Here is an 18,270-nt window from a genome sequence, read left to right as displayed (position 1 = left end):
ATCATCTACTGCTATTAGAATTCATGTTTATGCTATTTTCTCTTTACGATCTGTCATACCAATTTCTTTTACTATTTCCCATTTGTACATTTTACAGTTCAGTCCATTGTTTCTCTGTTATGCATTTTTTTGTTTTGTTGTTTGTTTTGTTCCACTTGTTCCAATCTGCAGGATAACTAAGAATGAAAATGTAGAGGTGACTTAACGACCTCTGTAAGTTGCCTGGAGACATAATGAGAAGAGCCTTTTGATAAAAAAAAAACGTTTACATGGATGTGTGCCTGTGGTTACCCTCCAAGGAGGGCCAAAAGCATGAACAAAATTTGAAGTCAGGTTCAATAAAGAATTCAAATATCTGAACAGTCTCATACAAGTGAAATTGCTCTTTGGACCTTCCTTTGTGAGTCCCTGAGAATATGATCATCGAAAGATACCTAGATGAAAGGGTCATACAATTGTGAATCTTGGGCAGGATTCTTAAATCTTTTGCATTATCTGTGAGTAATTCTTTACAGCCATTACAGATTCCACAAAAGTTCTTTGTTCATCTATTGTTTGTATGGCCTACATATGCTAGGTCGAGGATGGAGAAGAAAGCTCGAAATAATCTATCCTGTGGAAATTTGTCCTTTTGTGTCTGGTTGCAATACAGACAATCTCCTTTGTGTTCAAATAAAGAGTATTATGCTTGACCACGCTTTGGACATTGTGATCTCTGTCGAGTATATAAATACAATCTTAGGAGATGCATCAAATGCTAGGCCACCGATATTTTCATCAATTCCCAGCATCAAAACTGGCAACAAGCATATACTGCTGAAAACCTTTACTCTTATTGTTGCCCAATACGGATTGCAGAGGCTCTGGCATTGGTGGTTAACACTAAGCATATATGACACCCCTGGCATGGTTGTCTAACATCGGTTACAGAGGAGCTTCCTAAGGATTGAAGTGATGCAACTAGCGAATATTCACTTCAGTCTTTGGACTATGACTTTGTCTAACCTGGTGAGTAATTTCATATTCTTTGTCTGCTTGTCTGTATCGGAGCATGGAATAAAGATTATAATCCTATTTAGAGTTGTTGTTCTTATGAGTAGAGTTCGGTTTTTCCTGAACAAGAGCCAAGAGGAGAAAGCTATCTTCAGAAGATTACAACCAGGTGACCTATTGAAGAAAGATCTAACAGATCAGTCCCCACAAGCGGAGCGTGGTTTTGTCTATTCCATTTTCATATTTCTTCTTTTACCAGATCATTTATATGATGAGTAGTTTCCTGCTCCAACATTGAATGTTTTATGTTGGGTTTGAAGATTCTGATAACCCGCACTCTCTTGAACAAGAAGTAGGGAATAATAGCAAGAAGATGGCTAAAGTCCGAGGGCTGGGGGTTAAGCCCAGGTGGCCATTGCATACTCCCCTTTTTCTGGCTTATAGTCCTATGATCTGTTATAATCATTTTTTTTACCAAACATTCAATTTTCATGGTATTTCTTTCTTATGCTTAGATTTTGATAGGCAAATGAGCGAAGTCTCTACAGATGGATGGACTTGCTAATCTTATTGATATTGTGTGTATGGGATTAGTATGATATGCTTTCCTGCCACTGTAAAAGCTTACAGTGGGGAGGGGTCTTTCTGATTTTATGCATCCATGCTTTACCTTTGCCATCAAGAAAATGTATAAGGATGAATTGTGATTAAATTTCTATGCTGCAGATATGACGTTGGATGTTGATTTCCATTTCTTGCAATAATAGCAGCTGAATTTCGGTGCATTTCCCTGTCACAGGGCATCCCATCACTAACATTCATTAACCATTAGCTATCTTTACCTACATTACTAACATTCCACTAACCATCCACTTCATTGTTGCACATATTCACTATATATTGCACTTCACGCCTCTTTCACCGTAGCTAGCCTCCATTTGTCACCTATAAGTACACAGCATCATACCCACACCCCCCCCCCCTCTTGTACTTACTCATAGTAGCTCATCCAGTCTCCATTGTACGTCTTCACCCCATTTCCATTAACAGTACCTAGGCACCCACTTGCTGCATTTCCTTACACCTCACCACTACCAACACAGCAGCCATATCCACCTGTTAACCATACCATTCCTACTAATAGTCGTATTGTCAGATCCGTTTGATGCTCAACTCATTCTGAATGATGTAAAATTTGGATCGGATGCCATCTTCTAAAATAATTGTCATTAATAGACTGGTTAGATATTAGATTAGATGATATATATTGTTGTTTAGTTAGCTAATGAGTTTGTATGGTTTGCATTAGCGAGTTAATGGTATAACTGAATTAGAGAAGGTGTTAACAGAAGGTGTGTTGATCCTTACTAACTAGTCTATACTTGGCAATCATGTTGATAGGTGTTGATGGTTAATCTAATACCAGAAAGTGTTTGTTATTTTCAATAACCTGCAGCAGTGTTAACAACCTCTGTTAGAATCATGAATTATCGGTTAGTATAGGCATTGATAGTTAGTGTAGACAACATCTAAGCATTATATTATGGCATACAGGTCCCTGCTGCCTCTTTTCTACTTCATACCACTTGCTGTAGGGGTCTCAACAGCACCCTGTTGTTGCCCATTCACAAACACTGCATTCCCAGCATGTCACCTCTTGGGTGGGCAATGCCTCCCATTTTAGCCTTGATGGTCCCATGCATTTTTTTTACACAGTTTCTCGGCTTACAACCTGCAGGTTTTTGGAAAGTTGCCAGTTTTTCATGAGGGCCGACTTTCTGCAAAGGGGAAAATTTCCTGATCGTATTAATATTATCCGTCGTTTTTCTCGGAGCTTTCTACCTGTTTATAAAAACTGGACTGTCAACTTCTGCCATATCATTTGCAGCACCTTGATATTCTGTTTGTCATTTGTGTATTGTATTGTTGTCTGTTATCCTGTGTTTATACCTATCACAATATGTTAGTTTCTACACATTAGCCTTCAATTTCATAATCTGTCATGATAGCACATGTATGTTAAATCACTTGTATTTCTGCAACCCTACCTTACCATTTATCCATACACCATTGCACAACATCATGCATTCCCATGACATCTTCATATACATTTAGATGACTATACTCATATGTACATTTCTCATATAACATAATCATGATATTTTGAATTTTACTTGGTATCTTTTATCATTATTCATATTCATGCAATTTTGCTTTATGGCTAAATCTATCTTTTGCAGGAAGTGTATAGAAAACATTATTTCTTTTCTTAATTGTAATTCAATATTGTAATAAGCTAGATGATTAATGAAAACTCTACATTTTCAGTCTTAGATTAGAATGGATGAGCATGTAAATGACATTTGTTTCATTATTTTCCTTTATTTCTGAAAATTCACAAATGGGAACACGAATGGCACGTGCACCATTTTATAAAAGGTGATTAAATCCTAAGTCGATGATTTACATCAATGGCCATAGTCAGGATGTGAACAAGACTTAGGATTTTCATCTTTTATGGAAAAACAATGGATCCACACTGGATCCTTTTCAAAAAATCATCATATTTTCTAAATATTTTCTTCTTTTATCAGGATTTAACTTAAAATTAACTCAATATATATATATATCAATGGCCATAGTCAGGATATATTGAGAGTTAATTTCATTTTAAACTCTATAAAAGCACCAAAATATGTTTTATTCTTCACTTGAATTTAAATATGATTATTATATAATACATTCATTGACCATAGTCAAGGATGTATTATACCTTCAATCTTATTTTAATTCATTTAAAGAATAAAATGAGATTTTTAAATCCAATTTCAAAATTCTTTAAATTCATTCATCATTTAAGATAGCACAGCATCATATCTTCAAAATTCTTTTCCAAAATCCAAGTGATCTCAAATATCTTTCTTCAATCTCTATTTCAATTCATTCTTCTATCTTACTTCAAAGATTTAAATTTCGATTTCAAAGTCCAATTTGACTTTGAAATTTCGAAATCAATTTTATATTCAAAAGTTCAAATTCAATTTCAAAGTTCAATTTAACTTTGAAAACCTCTGATTTATCTTCTGTTTCAAATTCAAAAATTATTCTTTATCTTCAAAATGCTTCTCAATTCAAAATCAAAGTTTTGAGATTGATTCTGAATCTCAAATTTGACTCTTCCTAAATTCTAAATTCAATTTGGGTTTTAAAAACCCAGACCCATCTCCAAAAGTCCCATTTGGACTTTCAAAGTCCAAATCCAAAGTTAGAACCCAATTCACCTTGGATCTCAGACTTCAGATCCAAATTCCATCTTGGATTCCAGATCTTGGATCAAATTCTATTTAGGATCCAGAATTCAACTTCATCCCGGATCTCAGATTTCAGATCCAATTCCCATTTAGGATTCTAGATCCAGAGTTCAACTTCATCTTGGAACTCAGACTTCAGATCCAATTCTATTTAGGATCTTAAAATTCAACTTCATTTTTGGATCCCAGACTTTGGATCCAATTCCATTTTAGGACTCAGACTGTGGATTCAAATTCTGTCTGGATTTCTCGATTTCAAATCCAAATACCAATTCCAGATCCCATCTAGATTTTTTAAATTCAATTCTATTTTGAATTCCATTTGGATTTTTTAAAACCAAATTCCATCCCGATTTCAAATTTTAAATATGGAATTCAAAATTTCATCTCCTCTCCTAAATTCAGGTTCAAAATCCAAAATTCAAAGTTCATTTCTGACTTTGAAACTTCATTTCTTTTTCTCTAAATCTTCAAATCATTCTTTTCAATTCAAATATTTATCTTCCCAACTCTGATTATTTCAAAAACTTAGAACTTCAAATCTCTTTCTTGATCTATCCCAAAATTCTAAGTTAAATTCAAATATTTCGAATCATTTCTTCATCACATTTACTTCATAAATCACTTGGAAAAATCTCAGATTTCCGAATCATTCTTTTCAAATGAGCATACATCCTTGCACTGCACAAGCATGATTCTTTGTGCATTTTAGATTCAGGATACATTCTTAGATAATATTTGAGCAAAGCAAAAGGCATAAATTCAATCCTTGGTTCGGTTACCCCTGGTAAAGGCGTCAGGAACGGTCGAACCTCGTACCGACGAGCGAATCCTGTCTCCCAATTTTTCCCGCAAATATTTCAAAACGGAGGCGAGTTATTTTCCTAAATATTTTCAAATTAAGGTCAAGTGAGACCCCGCAAAAGAGTTCTTCTTCTCTCTTCTTTCTTTTTCTCTTCTCTCTTCTTTTTCTGTCTTTTATTTTCTCCCTTCAAAAAGGAGGAAATAGGGACCAGAAAAGGAAAAGAGAAGGAAGAGAGAGAAATACTAAAGAGAGGAAAAATTTTGCGATGACCACAAGAATCCATTTCCATAATGTAATAGTTAGATCATTAATGAGAATATTACATTTCCGGCTTCTAGATTAGAATGTATGAGCATGTAAATATCATGAATTGCTTGTTTCATGTCATTTTGTCTTTATTTCTCAAAAATTCACAAATGGGAACACAAATGGCACATGCACCATTCTAATAAAGGGTGATTAAATCCTAAGTTGATGATTTGCATCAATGGCCATAGTCAGGATGTGAACAAGACTTAGGATTTTTATCCTTTATGGAATAACATTAGATCCACACAGGGTCTCTTTTTCAAAATCATCATATTTCAAATATTTTCTTCTTTTATCAGGGTTTAAATTAAAATTAACTCAAAATATATATCAATGGCCATAGTCAGGATATATTAAGAGTTAATTTCATTTTAAACTCTATAAAATCACCAAAATATGTTTTATTCTTCACCTGAATTCAAATATGATTATTATATAATATATTCAATGACCATAGTCAGGGATATATTATATATTCAATCTTATTTTAATTCACTTAAAGAATGAAATATGTTTTTCAAACCCAATTTCAATTTTTTTTAAATTCATTCATCATTTAGGATAGAACTACATCATGTTTTCAAAAATCCAAGTGATTTCCTTCAAAATCTTCTTCACTTCTCAAATCAACTTTCAACTCTTGTAAATACAAATACCATCTTCAGATTCTAAATTTAAATCCAAAGTCAAATTTGACTTTGGAATCTCAAATTAATTCCTATATTCAAAATTCAATTTCCAAACAAAAAAAAACCAATTTCAAAATTCAGATCAACATCTCAAAGTCCAAGTTCAAAGTTTAATTTAACTTTGAAATCTCTGATTCACTTTCTGATTTCAAAAACTCATTTTTAAAAATCAAATTCATCCTTTATTTCTCATTAAGTCTTGATTCTCAAAATTCAAATCAAAGTTTTGAGATTGACTCTGAATCTTAAAATTTGATTATTCTCCAAAGTCTTAAATTCAATCTGGGTTTTCAAAACCCAGACCCATCTTCAAAAGTCCCATTTGGGCTTTCTCAGTAGAATCCAATTTCATTTTTTATCTAGATTTCCAAATCTACACTTCATTTTGGATCTCAAACTTCAGATTCAATTCCATTTAGGATTCCAGATTTCAAATCCAACCTCAATTTGGATCTCAGACTTCAGATCCAAATTCCATTTAGGATTCTAGAATCCAACTTCCTTTTGGATATCAGACCTCAGATCCAAATCCCATTTAGGATTGTAGATCCAAAATTCAACTTCATCTTGGATCTCAGACCTCAGATCCAAATTCCCTTTAGGATTCCAGATTTAGGATCCAACTTCATCTTGGATTTCAAACTTCAGATCCAAATTCCATTCCAGCTTTCGGATCCAACTCCATCTTGGATCTCAGACTTCGGATCCAAATCCATTTAAGATGCCAGATTCCAAATCCAAGTCTATCTTGATTTCCAAATTCCAAAAAAACCAAATCCATTTCTCACATCTCATCTAGATCTTTTAAACTCAATTCTATTTTTTAAACTCAATTTGGATTTCTTAAATCTCATTCTGATTTTAAACTTTGAAATGTAGAATTCAATTCCATTTCAAATATTCATTTCCTCTCCTAAATCCAGGTTCAAAATTCAAAGTTCGTTTCTGACTTTGAAACTTCCTTTCTTTTCATCTCAACTTCAAATCATTCTTTTCAAACTCAAAGATTTATTTTCCCAACTCTGATTATTTCAAAGACTTAGAACTTCAAACATCTTTTTTTGATCTATCTCCTGTTCTAAGTTAGATTCAACTATTCAGAAATCATTTTTTCACTCCATCATCATATTTTCACTTGGAAAATCTCAGATTTCCAAAAGTGTTTTCCTCAAAAGCATATATTTCTGCATTTACATTATATAAGCATGATTCTCTGTGCATTTTAGATTTAGAATAAATTCTTAGATAGTATTTTAGCAAAGCAAAGAGGCATAAATTCGATCCTTGGTTTGATTACCCCTACTAAAGGCGCCAGGAATGGTCAAACCTCGTACCGACGAGCGAGCCCCGTCTCCCATTTTCTCGCAAAATATTTCAAAACAGATGCGAGTAATTTTTCTAAATATTTTCAAAAATTAAGGTCAAGTGAGACCTTCGCAAAAGAATTCCTCTCTCTTTTCTCTTCTTTTCTCCTCTCTCGTCTTTTCTGTCTTTTTCTTTTCTCCCTTCAAAAAGGAGGAAAAAGAGGTTGGAAAGGAAGAGAGAGAACACCAAGAGAGGGAAAATTTTGCGATGATCACATATTTGGCGACCGTGATGGGACTCGTCTTCGTCCGATCGAATTTATGCCTTTTTCCTTTTGCTTTTATATTATCTAAGTCTTTATTCTACAAATGTCAGGTTCATTTCCATGCAAACCTTAGGAGCCTAGATTCTGTCCTAGCTGACATAATGCATATAGGATCTAAGTATTGTTTGGTAGGACCATATTGAGAAGATTATTCCATGTTCACATTAGACTTAGGTCTGAAATACAACTCTCCTCAATTCTAGGGATCAAATGTAAAAATGTATGCAAGTGTATGCTTCTTTTCATTTAAAATTCTATCTCTTTAGGACTTACATTAGACCTTTCTCATTTTATTGCATGTTGAACATGTTTTTCGAAAACATCCCTACCTATATTGTCCCAGTCTTCACGTTGCTGGGTTGTCTCACTGAACCATAGTTCGGGAGAGAGCCTCACAACTGGACCACTTATTTGGGTTCGCGCCCCCCTACCACGTACCTAAGGGCCATAGTCCGAGGTATATCTGTAGGTGCTCAAGGATATTGGGAAGCCATTATCTTAGAATCGAAGAAATGTTTTATGCCACGTACTTCGAGCTTCGGCTTGAGTATATCGGCATACCTTGATTGAAATCAGGTGATCTAAATCTTAGAGTTAGGATTAAGGTCCTATCAGCCATTTCAAATATTGCATATAGAGTCAGCTTTAGGGAATGTTGTTTGTGCATCCTTGTTTGTACATCTGTGATTGTGTGATATTTTATATTTTCCTTATATTTTTCAAAACCCTGGGTATATATTATTCAAAATTTCCTCTTTGTTTTTAAAACCCAGGTGTATTTTTCTTTTTCTTCTTCTGATTTCTTCAAATTCTTCTGATCCTGCCTGGAAATTCTTCAAAATTTTAAATCTTTACCATTTATTCTCAAATTCATTTTTCCTCCTATCTTTCCAATGTATCTTCTAAATTCTATTTTTCTTGTTTATCTTTTCATAAATAAAATCTCTTTTCGTCAAGAGATATCCTTTTTCAAAATAGCATTTTTTCTAGTTGTTTACTCCTTCCCAAGGAGTAACAACGCAATTGTCACGAATTTTGTGACGACTCGATCCCTAGTAATGGGATATCAGTTTTTAAACCTACTTCCTTCTCTTGTCCAAAACTTCTCCCCAAAAATTCTTCAATCTGAAAATCTCCACTTTTCTCTACAGAAAGCACTGATATTAAAAAATGGTTCAGACGAGAACAAGAAAGGAGACTTTTCAGCAATTCAGCGACAGTGAAATAGAAGGAATGAACTCTCTTAGGTCATCCAGAGGATAGAGTCAGGACAAAGGAGATGATGTTGATCCAGTTATTTAAGATTTGTTCCAGAAGATGATGGCTAAGATGGTGTCAGAGCAGGCCGAGATTAGTCTGAAAAAGGCAGTCCCTAAAAGCAAACTGAAAAAGAAGGCTATGAAAAAGCACATCAGGATCGTCAAAAAGAAGATGCAGCCAGACAATACTTCTTAGGGGACAAAATCAGAGTAAGAAGAAACAGAGGAAGAAGAACAGTCTGTATCCAGCCAGAATCCTCTGCGGCAGTTTGTAAAGATAGTCGCTGAAGAGCCTGAATCTGTCAACAGGCTCAAGTCTGGGATTCCAGTAGAGGACCCGATGAGCAAGCAACTGAAGGAGATGAATCAAGCAATCAAGGACATTCAAGTTAAGAGTAAGGGAAAGCAAACCTACATAGGTGAGGATTTTTACGATGGCCTAGATGGGGATGATAACCTGGAGAATCTTCCTCGCAAGTTTCTCAAGTTTGACGGAACTCGCAATCCTAAGGCTCACCTAGCCACCTTTTATGCAGAATGCTGTCGTTTCAGAAAGGACAACAGAGCTTTGTTCATTTTCTTTCTTCGCAATCTAGAGGGTATAGCAGCCAGGTGGTATGCCGACCACATCAATTCTATTGAACTACGAGAGTTCGATAAGGTAGTAAATTTGTTCATTGAACACTTCTTATTCAATACTGAAGCTTCACCTACACTAAATCATCTTTACAACTTGAAGCAAAGTGAAAATGAAAGAGCAAGAGAATTCATTCACAGGTGGAGGAGCACCTGTAACAAGATGAAGGTTCCCATTCCGGAGGAGCACGCACTGCAGATAATCCTCAACAATTTCTCTCAACCCATGAGAAGCCTCATCGCCACTTCTCCGGTGAAATCCTTTATCAAGTTGATTGAGCGGCTCAAAGCAGGAATAGAAAATGGACTCTACGAGGGCATGCCTTTGGTCAAGAATATCCAAGACCAGAAGAAGAAGGCACAGTTCGCTCATTCAGCTGATACCTCTGGCAATAATCATGACAATAGCAGCAGGGGAAACAGAAATAACAGCGACAGTGGCCCAAGAGTATATCAGAACAAGGGGCAGAAGGAAAGGTCCTTTAAGAACAATGACAAACCACTTCTGACTGGCCTCCAACAAAAAGGGGATCTTCAAGAGAAGCCCAAATACATCAAGTGGGAGAAAGATCGAATCTTCACTCCTTTAGATCAAACTTTGGAAACAATTCTAGAATACATGTTAAAGCATGGGATGATCAAACTCCCTAAAGTAGCGGATCCTCCCGTAATCTTGGGAAAGTTTAAAGAACAATTCTACAAGTTCCATAGAGCAATGTGGCATGATACAGAATACTACTTTGTCCTCAAGCACATGATACAAGACTGCATTGATAGAAATATTCTGGTGGAGGACGAGGAAGAAGAGCACCCAGCGGTCTTGACAGATCCATTTCCGGACCATTCAAAGAATTGAGGATGCCACAATTTTTCTTCGCTTCCCTTTTTGTCAGTTGTCTTGTAGGGGCTAGCCAGCCCGGTCTTTTATGAATCATCTCTTTCAAAATACTTGTAAATATTCAGTTTTTGTTATCAACCTCTGCTTATTAATAAAATGTCAATTTTCTTTATATTTTTGATATCTTATACTTCTATCTTTTACCCTACTGGGGCATTAAATTCCTGTTCTTTTTCCAGAATGAGGGGCAATCCTGACATCATTCATGAGAGAAATGATATTACCTATGAGGGTTTTTCAAAAATCATGAAATTTTGAAAGCTTCTGCAAAGTCTTCGTTATGATAACCAAAAAGTTCAAATATTTTAATCCAACATTTGTCAAAAGTCAACCCTCGTGTTGATCATATTTTCCAAAAAATAGGTTTTGAGCCATTATATTCAAAAAATCAACCCTCGTGTTGATCTTACCTTCCAAAAAATTGTTTTCAAGCCATTACATTCAAAAATCAACCCTGGTATTGATCTTCTTTCTTCAAAGTTAGGTTTCAAACCGTTGCCTTCAAAAATTGACCCTCATGATGATCTCTCATGTTTGATTTCCTTTCAAAGATTAGCTCTCGCGCTGATCAATCTTCTTGCGGTTGATTTTCTTCCCATAAATGATTTCTCACTTATCTTTCAAATAAACATTTTTCTTTCAAGATCCCATATGTAGGAAGGATCATACAAAATCATTTTTTTCTCAAATCTTATAAATTTTTAGTTAATCTTGTTATCTTCATTAGTTTTCATAAATTTTATTCATATTTTTATCAAAGTTTACATCAAAATTTTATCAAATTTTATCAAGTTTTATCAACTTTTCCTCAAATTTATTAAATTTTATCAACTTTTTACCCTTTCAGGTTAAGGGATAAACCCAATGCCTCTTTTCCCATGAGGTATTTTCTTTTTCCTGCATTCCCTCTCAGGTTAAGGGATAAACCTAAACCTCGTCCCACGAGGTCCTTCTTTCTTCAGGATAAGGGATAATCCTGAAGTCTTTCATCGTCTTCCAAGTATCCTTAGTTTTCCCACCAAATTTTACCAATTTTACTAGACCTTTGTCAATCTTTGTCAATTCTTTTTTTTTTTACCAATTTTATCAAATTTTATTGATTCTCTATAAATGTTTATCAATTCTTTTGATTCTTTATCAACTTTTATCAATTTTATTGATTCTTTATCAAATTTTGTCGATTCTTTCGATTCTCTATCAAGCCTTGCCAAAATTTTATTCATCCCCCCATTCAGGATAAGGGGTTAATCCTGAAAATCAGACCACATACAATTTACTATGATGGTCTTCTTCCTTGCAAGTCAAATAATTCAGTCCTCAAACTGGTCATTCTCAATCTTAGATCCAGTCCTTACACTGGCAATTTTTCAAAATTTAATCTTCTGATTAAAAACTTTCTGTCAAAAAACTTGAGTTCCGACTCGGGCTTCCTTTTGGATCCAATGCTCGTGTTGGAACCAATCGTTTCTTTAGAAATTCGAGTTTTCAAACTCGGGTTTCTCTTTTATCTTTTATCTTTTATCTTGAAGATCCGAGTTCTGACTCGGGTTTTCCACTTTATTCTTTCATTTGAAGTTCCGAGTTCCGACTCGGACTTCCTTTTGGATCCAATGCTCATGTTGAAACCAATCGTTGCGTCGAAAATCTGAGTTTTCAAAACTCGGGTTTCTCTTTTATCCTTTATCTTAAAAATCTGAGTTCTGACTCGGGTTTTCCCCTTTTATCTTTCGTTTGAAGTTTCGAGTTCCGACTCGGACTTCCTTTTGGATCCAATGCTCGTGTTGGAACCAATCGTTGCGTTGAAAATCCGAGTTTTCAAAACTCTGGTTTCTCTTTTATCCTTTATCTTAAAGATCTGAGTTCCGACTCGGGTTTTCCCCTTTTATCTTTCGTTTGAAGTTTCGAGTTCTGACTCGGACTTCCTTTTGGATGCAATGCTCGTGTTGGAACCAATCGTTGCGTCGAAAATTCGAGTTTTTCAACTCAATTTTCTCTTTTATCTTTTATCTTGAAGATCCGGGTTCTGACTCGGGTTTTTCCCTTTATATATTCCATCTTCTTTTTAAATATCCGAGTTCCGACTCAGACTCTTCTCTTTTTCAAAAACCCAACTCTCAGGTTGGTCCATTTTTCATTTTAAAATATTTGAGTTCTGATTCTGACTCTTTTTCAAAAACCCAATTGTCAGGTGGGACCTTCTTCCAAAATCCAGCCTTCCAGCTAATCCCTTCCAAAATTTCAAGCTTCAGGTTTATTCTCTTCAGAAATTCCTTCGTTCCCGCTCAGGTTAAGGGATAAACCTGACTCTCATTTTTCGAGGTGTTCCCATTCAGGATAAGGGATAATCCTGAGACCCCTCATAAGAGCAATAATGTTACCTATGAGAATTCTTTTGCAACACAAGTTTCATCAATGTTTATTGATTTTCTAAATTTATATCAATTTTTCTTCATTAATTCTCCTTAAATTCTATTATTTTCCCAGTCAGGATAAGGGGTTAATCCTGAAAATGGGACCACATGCAGCTAACTGTGTTGGTCCATCTAAATCATAAATCATAAATCTTGTCATGTCCCTTCTAAATTCAAGTCACAGGTCATCTCTTTACAAACTATTATATTTCCCCTTCAGGTTAAGGGATAAACCTGAATCATTTTTCCTAAATCCTCATCAAATGTCTATTTTATTTCCCCTTCAGGTTAAGGGATAAACCTGAATCATTTTTCCTAAATCCTCATCAAATGTCTATTCTATTTCCCCTTCAGGATAAGGGATAATCCTGAAACCCCGACAATCATTCCTGCTTCGATCTCCAAATATCTTAAGAATGCCGGTCTCCTTCTCGACTCTCAGTTGGAAAATCCAGTGCTCATACTGGTACGTTTTAAAAAAAATCAGTATGCTTCCAAAATTCTTTCCTCGAACTGGTCATTCTAAAATTTTTGATCTTAGATCGAACCATTTTTCGGAACTCAATCCTTGAACAAGTTATTTCAAAAAATTTCAAATTAAAGACCAAGTCCATTTGAGGAACCTTGTCCCCGCACTGGCTATCTCTCAAAATTTTCTAATAAAGAGCAAGTCCATTTGAGGAACCCGATCACCGCACTGGTTATCTCTCAAAATTTTTAACTAAAGATCAAGTTCATTTGAGAAAACCCGGTGCTCGCACTGGTTATTTTGTAAACTTTTCAAATCTAAAAGACCAAGTTCATTTGAAAAAACCATTCCTCGCACGGGTTACCTTTCAAAATCTTCAAATCTAAAGATCAAGTTCAGTCACAAGACTCAGTCCTCATACTGGTTGTCTCTTAAAAAGTTTCAATCTTAGATTAAATCAAAGGTTCCAGCTCCTTCGCTGGTCGTTAAATGAAAGGTTCCAGTTTTCACTGGTCATTAAATCAAAGGTTCTAGCTCCTTCTCTGGTCGTTAAATGAAAGGTCCCAATTTTCACTAGTCGTTAAATCAAAGGTTCCAGCTCCTTCGTTGATCGTTAAATGAAAGGTCCCAGTATTCATTGGTCGTTAAATCAAAGGTTCCAGCTCTTTCGCTGGTCGTTGTATGAAAGGTCCTAATTTTCACTGGTCATTAAATCAAAGGTTCCAGCTTCTTCGCTAGTCGTTAAATGAAAGGTCCCAGTTCTCACTGGTCGCTAAATCAAAGGTTTCAGCTCCTTCGCTGGTCGTTAAATGAAAGGTCTCAGTTTCCACTGGTCGTTAAATCAAAGGTTCCAGCTCCTTTGTTGGTCGTTAAATAAAGGTCCCAGTTTCCACTGGTCGTTAAATAAAAGGTTCCAGCTCTTTCGCTGGTCGTTAAATGAAAGGTCCCAGTTCTCACTGGTCGCTAAATCAAAGGTTCGAGCTCTTTTGCTGGTCGTTAAATGAAAGGTCTCAGTTTTCACTGGTCATTAAATCAAAGGTTCCAGCTTCTTCGCTGGTCATTAAATGAAAGGTCCCAGTTCTCACTGGTTGCTAAATCAAAGGTCCCAGCTCTTTCGCTGGTCGTTAAATAAAAGGTCTCAGTTTTTACTGGTCATTAAATCAAAGGTTTCAGCTTCTTCGCTGGTCATTAAATGAAAGGTCCCAGTTTTCACTGGTCGTTAAATCCAAGGTCCCAACTCCTTTGCTGGCCGTTAAATAAAATGTCTCAGTTTCTACTGATCGGAATTTCCAAAATCAAAGATTCAGCTCAAGGTCTCATCAAAATCTATATTGAGTGATTATTTCACGAAGAATTCATGAAAACTTTGCCAATTTGCTAAAAGCATTTGTTGATTCCAAACATTTTACTGCATAAAAGAATCACCTCGGATTACCTCTAGTATTCTTTCCAAAAGGGTGAAACTTTTTGCGAAAAAGGGATAAAATTCAAATCTTTTCCCTGTTGATCAACCAAAAGGATGTAAGAAATATCCTCGGTATGATTAGCGAAAGAAATATTCAATGATGTTGAAAAGTTAGAAGCGAATTGATATTGATCATGGCTATGGCGCATGTTTAAAGACGATTATCTGGCAATCAGGCAGTGGAAATATCTTGAGCTATAAAAGAATCCACCTAATCTATATCTTCACATTCATTTAAAGTTGCAATCAAATATCTGCAAAAAGGGATCTCTCAACTGTCATCAAGATGAAGACGAATATGCGAGCTAGACCCCCAGGGCCAAAGAAGATTTTGATCATCTCCGAGATGAAGGAGTTTGTGACGGATCCTTCCAGGGAAAGTTCAGATCACCGTTAAGATGAAGATGGATGCGATGAACCTACCGACAAACCCTAAAAGATATTTGATTTCTGCTATCATCTAAAGACTTTTTGAGCCAATATCATCAGTATTAATTCCTGAGACAAAAGAAGGATCAAAACATCTCCAAGATGAAGGAGATTGTGATGTACCCTTCTCCGAAAAAGAGAGAAAATTCAGGACATCTCCAAAATGAAGGATGATGTAAAAACATGAGAAAGCTTAATGACTCAAAAAGAGTGCAAAAAGATCATCATGGGAAAACACCCAGATATCAAACTACCAAAATTGCCAGAAGTTATCTTAGAAAGATGACAAGGCGATCCAAAGGAGTAAGGCGATTCTTTTGACAACGCAAAAGATGGATTTTTTCGACAACGCGAAATATAACAAAGGCGATCCAAAGGAACAAGGCAATTTTTTTAACAACGCGAAAGATGACAAGGTGATCCAAAGGAGTAAGGCGGTTCTTTTGACAACGCAATAGATGGATTCTTTCGACAACGCGAAAGATAACAAAAGCGATCCAAAGGAACAAGGCGATTCTTTCAACAACGCGAAAGATGACAAGGCGATCCAAAGGAGTAAGGCGATTCTTTTGACAACGCAAAAGATGGATTCTTTCGACAACGCGAAAGACAACAAAGGCGATCCAAAGGAACAAGGTGATTCTTTCAACAACACGAAAGATGACAAGGCGATCCAAAGGAGCAAGGCGATTCTTTTGACAACGCAAAAGATGAATTCTTTCGACAACGCGAAAGATGACAAAGGTTATCCTTTCAGAGAAAAGGCTAATCTTTCAACAACGCAAAAGACGATAAAGGTTACTCTCTCAAGGAGGTAAAAGGTGATACTAGGATGTGTCAAGATGGACATTGAGCTCTTCACTTTATGTCAAGATAGTAAGAAAATATTGCCAAAATGTTAAAAATTGTTTGTTGATTCAAAATGCTTGAAATTGATGTATATTGGTATGAAAATCTTTCCTCTTTTCTACCCAGAGTATTACCTCCAATTGGGCTAACTCTGTAGAATCAAGATTCAAATTCAAATTGCTTGCGATTGGCTTTTTGTCAAGGAAGCTATCAATTTCTTTGATATGAACAGAAAAAAAGATATTCTTGATATTGTGAAAACAATTGGTGAAAGAATATTGATAATAGAATTTCACAAAATTTAAGGAAGATTCTTGGTAGATTTGGCAGTTTGATATCCTAGGATTCTTTTCTTATGATGATCTTTCTACTCTTCCTTTTTTTTTTGGCAGAATTGAAGCTCTCTTGGATTTTTGAGGATTACATCATCCTTCATTTTGAAGATGTCCTAACTTTTCTCTCTTTTTTTTTTGGAAGGGTACGTCACAAACTCCTTCATCTTGGAGGTGCTCTGATCTTTCTTTCTCTCAAGGTTGATCTTGACGGTATTGGCTCATTGGTTGGGAATCTCTTGATGATAGCAGAAATTAAATATCTTTTAGGGTTTGTCGGAAGGCTCATCACAGTCGTCTTCATCTTGACGGTGATCTGAACTTTTCCTCGAAGGATCCGTCATAAACTCCTTCATCTTGGAGATGATCCAAATCTTCTTTGACCCCGGAGGTCTAACTAGCATAATTCGTCTTCATCTTGACGACAATTGAGAGATCCCTTTTGTAGATATTTAATTGTAGCTTAGGTGATGGAGGAGATATGGAAATTGAGTGGATTTTTCTGTATCACCCAGGATATTTCGACTACTTTATTTCCCAAGAATGATCTTTAAAAATATGCCATTGACTGCGATCAATATCGATCACTTATGGCTTTGCAACAACATTGAATTTTCTTTGCTGGCCATATCGAGGATTTATTATTCATCCTTTTGGTTTGCCAATAGAAAGATTTTGAATTTTGAATCCTTCTTCGCGAAAGCTTTGTCCTTTCGGAAATAATACTGAAGGTATTCTGAGGTAAAGTTTTTGTGCTATAAAGATTTTGAAATCAACAAATATTTAATGACAAATTGGCAAAATACTCTTGGGATCTTTGGTGAAAGAAATTGCTTGATATCTGAGTTGATACATCAGTGACCAAATTGAGTCCTGAAAAAAAACTCAATAAAAGATCAACTCGAAAGTTGGGTTTTGTTTTGACTTAACAGCTCGAAAGCAGGATTTGTTGACCGACCAGCTCGAAAGCAGGATTTTGATTGAAAGATCGAATTTGATGATTTGAAATTGATTGACATTGATGAAGTTGTAACACGAATGCTTAGAAAGTGATAGATATTGATAAAGTTGTAACCCGAAGGTAGAAAAATGACCGAGGTTGGTAAGATTGTAACCCGAAGGCTTGAATTTGGAAATTGATTGACCCGAAGGTCGAAATTAGAAATTAGTTTACTGAGAATGACATGGGTTCAATTGAGAAGGCATTGGTGCTCTGGGAATAACATGGATTCAATAGGGATTCATCCTAAGAATGACATTGGTTCAATTAAGAACGACATGGGTTCAATTGAGAACGACATTGGTTCTCTGGGAACAATATGGATATAATATGGATTCATCCTAAGAATGACATTGGTTCAATTAAGAACGACATGGGTTCAATAGGGATTCATCCTAAGAACTATCAATTCCATAGGGATTTAACCTAAGGATCACAGTTTAAGAATGAAGGATTCAACTTGTGAGCTTTGAATGGACGAGATGCTAAATTGGATTTTGAGAGAAGATTCAAATCAGAATTCAAATCTTCAAGGAAAAACTAAATGAATTAGGTTTTGAAAGAAAATTTGAGTCGGAACTTGGATCTTCTAGACCAATTAATAAATTGCAAAAAAGTTTGAGTAGGAGTTCAAACCTTTAAAGGAAAGCTAAACAAATCGGATTTGGGAGAAAATTTAAGTCGAAACTCTAATTTTCTAGACCGATTCTAGATATTTGAATTGGATTTGGAAGAAAAATTGAGTCAAAACTCTAATTTTCTAGACCAATTCAGAAGGAAAAGAA

The sequence above is a fragment of the Nuphar pumila genome, chromosome 5 (assembly GCF_984573655.1).
Source record: "Nuphar pumila chromosome 5, dmNupPumi1.hap1.1, whole genome shotgun sequence".
Classification (NCBI taxonomy): domain Eukaryota; kingdom Viridiplantae; phylum Streptophyta; class Magnoliopsida; order Nymphaeales; family Nymphaeaceae; genus Nuphar; species Nuphar pumila.
The sequence above is the reverse complement of the archived record's forward strand: the minus strand, read 5'-3'. Positions refer to the sequence as shown.